Here is a 9,266-nt window from a genome sequence, read left to right as displayed (position 1 = left end):
GGTCACCCCTAGATGTAGCTATTATGTGATTAGCCATATCCCCCACGGAAGCCATTTTGTAGTGGTGCCCACACAGCAGTTCCTCAAATTCCCAAACGTGTCCAAAAAAAATCAAGGACCCGTGCTCTAGAAGACAGGAGGCTGCTTTATGCCGAGTCAGGCCATGGGTCCTCCATCTAGCCCAGTATTGTCGACACGGGCTGGCAGCATCAGCTCTCCAGCGTTTCAGGCAGGAGTTTTTCCCGCCCTACCTCAAGATCGAACGTGGGACCTTCTGCGAGCCAAGCAGGTGCTTTACCCACTCAGCTACAGCCCCTCCCACGAGATGATCTCACAGCAGTCCTTCTAATTTAGGTCTCCCATAATCTGACACACATTCCTGACCGTTCCGTATCCACGCCAGCCGAGCAAACAATGGGACCGTCCTTCATCCTGGCAGCTCAGAAATGGAAGACCTGGCCCTAAGGGGTTAACCACAGACAGGGCCGAGAGTGTGTGTGAGTGTGTGTGTGAGTGTGTGTGATGGAGAGGGAGGTATTGTCTGGCATCTGCATAGAGGCCTCGCAGCTTTATGGAGATAGAGGTCAGGGGGGGTCAGGAGAGGCGCGTGTCTGTCCTTTTCAGACACACTCCCTTGCTTCCCCGGGGGAGATGGGGAGGGGGGGTTTCAGCAGGATAGCATGTGCCAGGAGGCCTCGCCTGGTTTGCCCCCACCCCCAGGGAGCAGGGATGTGGAGGGGAAAAGGTTGGGGGGGGGGTCCCGCCCCCTGTGTCTGTGCAAAGATCCAAAACCAACTGCACTTCTCATACACAATGAGCAACAGCGCAGCTGAAAATGTGGGGAAGACAATTGAGCTGGGAGGGGAGGGAGTTTGAGGCCGGCCGGCCGGCCGGCTGTGTGTGTGTGCGGTGCTGTTTCTTTCCACTGCACGCAAAGAATTACCTGGGGGTAGTCAGTGGAGGCTTTATAAAACACACACACACACAGCCAAGTGCTCCAAAAGACAACCAGGGATGTGTCTGTTTGAAAACATATTTGTATATTTGTACGTTTATCTGGGTCACCGCCGTATGTGTGAATGTGCTTCTAGTAATGGACTAGGAGATGTGCAGTTGTGAGTCCTTTTTTTTCAAGCTAATGTATCCTTGGGGCCACCTTAAGGAACTGTCCCCCCCCCCAAAAAAAAACCTTGGCTTAAGGGGCTATAGCTTATTAGCACAGCTCCTGTTTTGCAGGCAGAAGGTCCGAGGTTTGATCTCCGGCCTCTCCAGGTAGAGCTGGAAAAACACCTGCTTGAAACCCTGGGAAGCCGCTGCTGCCAGCCCGTGTCGACAATACTGGGCTAGAGGGACCCAGGGTCTGATTCAGTACAAGGCCAGCTTCCCATATCCTCACGGAGGTGTTTCTGAGATAAAGGGCAGCAGAGCACTGGCCGCTGTCTCTTACAGCCAGAGCAAGCAGACCTGAAAGCGTTCAATACCAAAGTCACTCACCTTGAAGGCTGAAGCCGGCGAAACGACTTGCAACTTGACTGAGCAAGCCGAGGGGCGCCCATGTGAACAGAATCATTGGTACCCTTCTCCTAGAAGTACTTGAATCCCCTGCAGACTTTGATCTACAAATTGAGAGTGTGGATTACTCCATTGCTACACACAAACACATGAAGAGTATACTTGCTGGAACCATCATTTTAAAGTTTCTCCACTTTGCCGCCAAGTGAGACCTGATGCAAGGTATGGGGGGGGGTACCTTTTGTGAACCCCCAACTGGTATCCTCTGTACTTATTCCAGGATTTCCCTAAGGAAATCCTGTCATAAATCAACAACAAAAGTTTGCACAACTTAAGGCATAGGCCAAGGGGGAAACCATTCAAATGGACACCTTTTTTCTGCTATCCGGCTTTACTGCACATCTGCAAGATTCACCACATTTGATACATCTGCCTTGGACTGGAGAGAATTTAGAGCAGAGGTCCCCAACTTTGGGGGGACAGTGGCGGTATTTGGGATTTTGAGAGAGTGTCATGGGCACTTTCAGAAAGGCCCTGCCATGGGGGCACCTTGCCCTTTCATGAAATGGCTGCCACGATGGGTGTGGGCTGGTCAAAAACCCACATCTCCCAGAAGGGACACCGATGAGACTTTAAGAAAAGTAACTTGCCCACGAACCAAAGTCCAAGGCAGAGGTGAAGTCTGAGCTCCTAAGCTCTTCTGATGGCACTGGAGAACGGCAATTCCTTTTGCAGTAAGCCAGCCTCTCAGTTTAAAAACGTTAAATAGTTAAAAACTATCCAAAGAAATAAAATGAAAATCAAGCAGGGCCTGGACCATGGTGGGTCCCAAGCGACGTTGAAGACGCTGGTAAAGTTGTGTTCCCTCTGAGCTTAGCTGATTCCTCGCAACAGCTCGGGGAAAATGAACTTCCCATAGCAAGAATATTTTGCTCCTTGTGTTCTAGAGAGGATGGGGTTTGAACGGACAATTCAGATCTGCCCCCCGGTTGAAATGAAAACAGCTGGAACTAGTTTGTTGATATGGATCCAGACAGCTGCCAGCATTTTCGGGCTCTCCTTGAGCATGTGGTGATGGCTTGCCCATCCAAACTGACCACTACACCACAGGTATCCAGACTGTTTAAACTCGGTGTCTGTGTGTTTATGTGGCAACCATTTCTGTTTCTATGTTTGGAGGGAGCGTTGAGGGGAGAAAGTTGTCAGCTGAGAAAGTGTCCTCCGTGGCACCGAGTGTTGGCTTTGGAGCAAAGAAGAAGCCTTGTATCATAGAATCATAGAATAGTAGAGTTGGAAGGGGCCTCTAAGGCCATCAAGTCCAACCCCCTGCTCAAGGCAGGAATCCACCAAAGACGCATGAAGTCCTTATTCCTTTCTATTCAGCATTAGCACAATCACACCTGGAGTAATGTGTACGATTCAGGACACCACATTTCCAGAAGGACATTGACAGGTTAGAACAGGTTCAGAGGAAGGCAACAAAGATGATACAGAGACTTAAAGACAGGCCCTGTGAGGACAGGTTGAAGAAGGAATTTGGGATATTCAATCTGGGGTAAAGAAGGCTGACGGGAGACATGCTAGCAGTACTCAGGTACATAAAAGGAGGCCATAAGGAAGATGGTCAAGAACTATTTTCCATTGCCACAGAAATGAGGATGGGGAATAATGGGTTACCGGTACTCCATACAGCTAGATTTCGATTAAATATAAGGAAAACGTCCTGACGGTAAGGTCTGTACAATAGTGGAACGGTCAACCTGTGGAGGTTGTGGGTTCTCCATTTCTGGAGGTTCTGAAGAAGAGGCTGGACAGAGCCACCTCACAAGGATGGTTGAACTAGTTTTCCTGCACATCGCAGTGGGTTGGACTAGATGAACCTTGGGGACCCTTCCAACTCCACAGTTCTATGATTCTAAGCGTGAAAGAACTTGAGAGTTCAGCCCGGCTCTTGACGTGATGGAACCGCAGTAATGGCAAATCGGTGGGCCCCAGGCACCTCTGCTTTTGAGGAGACGCGCCTCAGATTTGAAGGCACAGCAGCAGGGTTGACCAAATCGGCTCCAGGCTGTTGTGGGCCTTTAGCAAGACTCCATGGGGCCTCTCCCGGAGTGAGTCCACCACCTCACTGCCTTTCTCATCAGCTGATATCATGCCTCAGCTTCTTTCTCACCGTTGAGACCACTTGGGTTCTTGACAGGCAGCGAGCCGGTGGCTCTTCCGTGTCTGGGCCGGAGAACAGGCACGTCCGTGGGACCCTGCTGGAGCGTGGCCCATAACCGTGCCTAGATAGACTTGATGATTTGGGACCTTGGAGAACTCCTTTAGAGTCCTGACGGCTTCTGACTGAAACCCGGAGCAAATTTGCTGCCCCACGGACACCGGGGCTTACCTGCCTCCACTTTGATTCTATTTCTTTTTATATCCGGTACATTTAAGGTTGAGGGTGTCGGAGGTAAACAGGCAAAAGGGGGAAGACAAACACATACAACGGCAACAGAACGCAATAAAACATTCACGGCAAAAAAAGAATTCACAACTAGTTTTAAAGCACGCACTTAACCAAACCGATCCGGCCGTTCCTTGAGAGGTGGATTAAAAACAGGGACGCCCGGCTTCACTTGGTTCTTTTTTCTTCTCCTGTTCCCTGCAAAAGGCCCCAGCAAAGGGTTAACCGGCTGCCACCACCACCCCGCCCCCGCCCCGCCACCCCCTTCCCGCCTGTCCCATTGATGCTGTCAGCCTCCCTGGGGTATGGGCTCGCAGCCTGCCCCCCTTTTGTGGCGGCCCCGGCGTGTGCCACCCTTTGCCCCCAATCTGCATAATGGCAGAGCCCACGCGCCAAGGCCGGCACTGCCATCTGCTGCTGCGTCCCCACGGGACCCTCCGCCACGCAGCCAGCCCCGTGCCCATTGGCTGGGCCCACACCAGCCATCTGCAGCCTCCAGCCCACACAATGGGGCTCCAGGCCTTTATATCAGGGGGGCAGCGGCCGTGCTCACAAGAGGCCCAGCTGGCTCCGGGCTGAAGGGAGAGAGACAGAGAGAGAGAGAGAGACGCACACGGGGCCTCAGCCGCCAGAGACTCCAAACGGCCAGAGAGATCCCTGAAGCCAACTTGGGAAGCCTCTCAGGGCCACGGACGCGAAGGACCAGTCGGTGCCAGAAAGGAGTGTCCTCACTCCCCGAGACATCCTGCACCTCCGTGCCAAGCCCGGTTGCCAAGTGCCAGAGACCCAACCAGGCGGCGAGACAACCAGGCTGAGCGAGTCCACGCCTTCGGCGCCTTCAATCAAAATGCCCCGTGGATTCCTGGTGAAGAGGACATGCCGAGAGGGCCCCGTCTCCTACCGGATCAGGACGCCACGGGAAGACGATGTGTTCCCTGCGCCACCGCCCAGCAGCGTGGCCCTGCCTTCTGCCCACAGGACAGTGCCCAGGGTCGGGGGGCTGCCAGAATCTCAGGGGCCGGCCCAGGTCCCCCCACGCTTGGTAAGCACCCCTCTGCTGTCCAGCTGCCTCGACCGAGGTCTCAATTCCGGCTCTCCGGCGCCAGGAGAATCTGCCCCCGTTTGCACTTCGCAGTCCCCCGGTTTGGGTTCGGCTTGCACTGTCGCGAAGCAGGCCACCCAACCGCCGAAGCGAGCCGGCGTGGGCCCCGGAGAACCGGGCCCCGAGGTGGTGGCTTTGCTGGGCGCCTTCGTCTGCCAGCTGTGCCAGGAGTCGTATCCGGGCCCGCTCGCCCTGGCCCAGCACTGCTGTTCCCGCATCGCCCGGGTCGAGTACCGTTGCCACGAATGCAGCAAGGCCTTCAGCTGCCCGGCCAACCTGGCGTCCCACCGCCGTTGGCACAAACCCCGGGGCGGCGCGCACACGGGCGGCACCAAAGAGAACGAGAGCCCCGAGCCGGCCGACGCTCCCGCCGTCCCGCCACGGCCCGGTGCCGCGGAGAGGAGCTACTGCTGCTCTCATTGCCCCAAGCGGTTTCGACGCCGGGCCTACCTCTGCAAGCACTTGGCTCTGCACACAGCCACCGGGCCGGTGCTGTCCGAAAGCCAGCGTCTCCATAGCAACCTGGCCCCTCACTGCCTTTCCTGGCCAAAGAAGCCCTTTTAAAAAGAATCTCCCGAGGACCAAACACATCCTCAGCTGACCGGTAGGAAGGGACGCCTGCCGGCCAAGGCTGAGAAGCTGCATAATTCGCACACGGACCCAGGTCTCCAATCCACCAGCCCCTCGCTCTGCTGTCCTCACTGGGGTAGCAGGGTTCAACACACACCTCAATTCCACCATTTCCATCACCTGGACCAGAAACAAACTTATGCGTGGCTGAAAAGCTGGTGCAGACTTTAAAAAAAGTAAAGTTTTTTTACTTTAACCTGAGCTGGTTCGTTTTCCTTTATTCTGTGGAGAGCAAAGATGGCCTTTGCCACAACTGAGTCTTGAATAGAAGACTACAAAAGCGGAGCAGGGTCGTTGGTCAGACACAAAGCCAACCTTGACCTCCAAGCCTGGGGTTTCCAGATGAAACCATGCGGTCAGGACTTCCAGACATGTCAACTACCACCTCCTCCTTTAAACAGCTTGGCAAAGACCCTCACAGCCTCTGAGGACTTCTGGTCGTTGCAAGAACGAACTTTCCAGCTCGAAGGTTTCACGTTGGGGGCGCGATGGGGCAAAAGGAAGGGGGGATATGAATGAGGATGTTGACGGATGGAACCGGTTTACGAATCCGTGACAGTAAAGGGAACGTTTTAAAAAGCAAAATTGGTCTGTGTCTTTTCTGTGTTCTGCGTCACCAGACATGCGTGATGCCACATCGCTGGAAGTGGCGAGAGGCATACTCACAAAACCACGTAGCTTTTCCTCCCAATCAGTTTCAACTCAAAACAATACATCAGGTCCATCTGGTGTATCAATCTCAGATCCATCCATAATCTCACAGAAATCAATAACATAGATCAAAATTCCTGTGTGACATTAGAGCATGGAATGAGGATGGGCTGTATCTTCAGATTATAGATCTTTGTTGGGGGGAGGACAGACGTTACTTTTTAATGCTCTCCCACATAAGGAATAAACCATCAGGGAGAAAAGATCCTAGCTTAACCCGGTCCCTGATGTGCTAGTTTTCAACTTACAGGCAGCATTTTATTTTCATGGGAGATCATTCCCAAAAGATGCCTTCTGAAATGGCACGGTCATTTCTCCTACCCCTCCAGGACTCTACCACCTCTTCTTTCTCTTGTGTGTTTAAACTGGGTTTGAGTTAAATGATCCAAAGTGAAAATACAAACCTGGGGAAATCCATTCTATTCTTCCGCCGTGTCTTTGCAGCCACCAGCCTAGTTAGGGTCACCGGAAGACCTTCAATTTGTCCTGCGAATGGGGTGACGGAAGAATCTAGCTATCTCTCTCTTTTGCCAACCTTGCTGTGGGTGTACAAGAGTGGTTTTAAGGAGTAATTAAGCCACGTTAAGTGGCCGTGGGAAATGCCTCGTTGCCATCAAGCAATGGCATATAGGAATTTTCTTGAGGCTGTTAAATGCACCTCCTTGGTTACATCTCTGCCCTGCCTCAAATCACATCTCAGCCCCAAATCCCCAATGCCGGATTGCATTATAAGAGCATCAGTGTGGGGGGGGTGGGAGGGAAGGAATCCCCCGCTCTTCCTCTCATGCCAAATTATCCGAAAATTTAAAAAGCCGACCTCCTGCTGTGTGTTTGCTCATTGTGGGGGTGGGTACGGAAATACTATCTGCCTATACTGAAACGTTGCTTGCTCCTGTTTTCGCAATGAAAAGTTCCACATTGAAAAGTTCACCCAGAAACTCTGTTTTAACCTCTAAAGGAAGAAAACTTTGCAAAGTTTCCCACAGCGTCGGAAAGTGAGGACGCAGACCGAATTTTGGCCCACTCCTTTCATTTATTTATTACGTTTATATACTCGCCCCATAGCTGGAGCTCTCTGCGCAGTTTACAAAAGTGCCAAATTTAGTGCCAAATCGCACAGGGGACTGCGTGTTTACGGTTTCCTTATGGGGTATAAACGGTGCAATCTGCACACGCTCAAGAGCACTCTCCTCCCATTAGCATTTACTTCACACAGCCTAGGTTAAGATTCCTCAGTGGGGAAAGGAAAGCACTGCAAATGTGTCCCCTTTCAGCACAGCAGCAAGGGGGGGACACACAGAATAAAAACTAGGCTCTATTGGTAGATCCTTGGGGAATTTCAAGATTAGCAAACGTTTCTGACTCCCAACTGTCTAACAATAGGTATGACAAATTAACACACACACACTGCAAAAAATGAAGCTGGATTCCTGTTGGATGAACTGTGAGCTCAGTTCCGGCACTCAAAACGAATCGCTGGGCTGAAGCATTCTTTAATTTTAAGCGTGCGCCTTTTGCACCAGGCTCTCTTCAGCAGATCTTGGAGGTTTCGGTAAAAACAAAGGAGATCCTGCAAGCTTGAAGCCTGCCGGTCCTCTCTCGCTCGTTCACTCACCGCCCGCCCCCCCCCAAAGACAACTCATTCTGAAAAGGGCTTCTTCCTTCCGCACCAACATTCTTAGCCCATGACAGCATCGTAGAACAGGAGAACACCAGGATTATAATGCGGGCGGCGTACACAGAACGCGGCAGGGCGCAAGGTGTGCCGTTCCCCAGAGCCGCCTTTTGTGGGCAGGGGCGGAGCGCTGCCTCTAAACACGCCTCGAAGTTCCAAGAAAGCCAACCGCATCAGATGCTTGAAACGGGCAGGCATCCTGAACCTCACAAGGAACCTCTCGGATCCTTTGCTGAAGGTCCCCTTTCATTCGCACCGCGGTCCTAGGCCACGCGTGCAAGCCACCTCGTTTTAAGACAGCTCCACAGGCCTTTGTTCCTTCCCGGAACCCTTCCAACGGGCAACGCCGAAAGCTCTGTCCAGCCCAGAGACTCGCACGCCTACAGAAGACTTTCTTTTCCAAAAGGGTCAGCTGTACATCCAGACTCAAAAGTAGCAGCTTTTCCAAGGCTTTTTTAAAAGATACGGCAACAGTCTATAGAATAAGATTGGTTGCTTGCACGTGAGAGCGCACCACGCTCTTCCCAACCCCGCTCCTGGGATCCGAACCACGCACAGACTAATGCTCCGAGGATACTGTCAGCGACAGAATGTTCACAAACAGTACAGCTTCTGAAGCGAAAGGTTCATTTTGCTAGGAGAAAAGGAAAAAAAGTGTGTGTGGGGGGGGGAACCCTCGCACACAAGGCCTGAGTAGAGATTTGAAAGCCCAGGATAGTGATAGGGGTGAAAAGCAGTAATATTTGAAACCCCATTTTTCCAAGTTTTTTTTTTATACCCAGCGCCGCCGCCCGCCCAACTGAAAAAAACATTTTCTTTTAGAATGATGAATACAATATTTGAAGCAAGGTATTCATATATTGCAACCTGGACTTTACTCCAACTAGGAAGACTTAGTTAAGAATAGAGATATAGCATTTCTGGAAATGTTGAAGCCACGTGGATTTTTTTGTTTGTTTTGTTTTAATCCATTCTATAAGATACCCAAGTTATTTCTTTCATTCCTTATTGAAATTATTCATGTCATGTATCTTTTACTGATAGACATTTAACGGTGCTCAAAGTCATGCTCAGGTGACAATCTGAGTTTTGTTCTGTATAGTATTTCTGGGCTTGTTTTGTTACAAGCCGATTCTAATGGGCTCTCCCACCCTAGAGGCCTTCAAGAGGCCACCTGTCAGGGATGC

The sequence above is a fragment of the Elgaria multicarinata genome, chromosome 21 (assembly GCF_023053635.1).
Source record: "Elgaria multicarinata webbii isolate HBS135686 ecotype San Diego chromosome 21, rElgMul1.1.pri, whole genome shotgun sequence".
Lineage (NCBI taxonomy): Eukaryota > Metazoa > Chordata > Lepidosauria > Squamata > Anguidae > Elgaria > Elgaria multicarinata.
The sequence above is the reverse complement of the archived record's forward strand: the minus strand, read 5'-3'. Positions refer to the sequence as shown.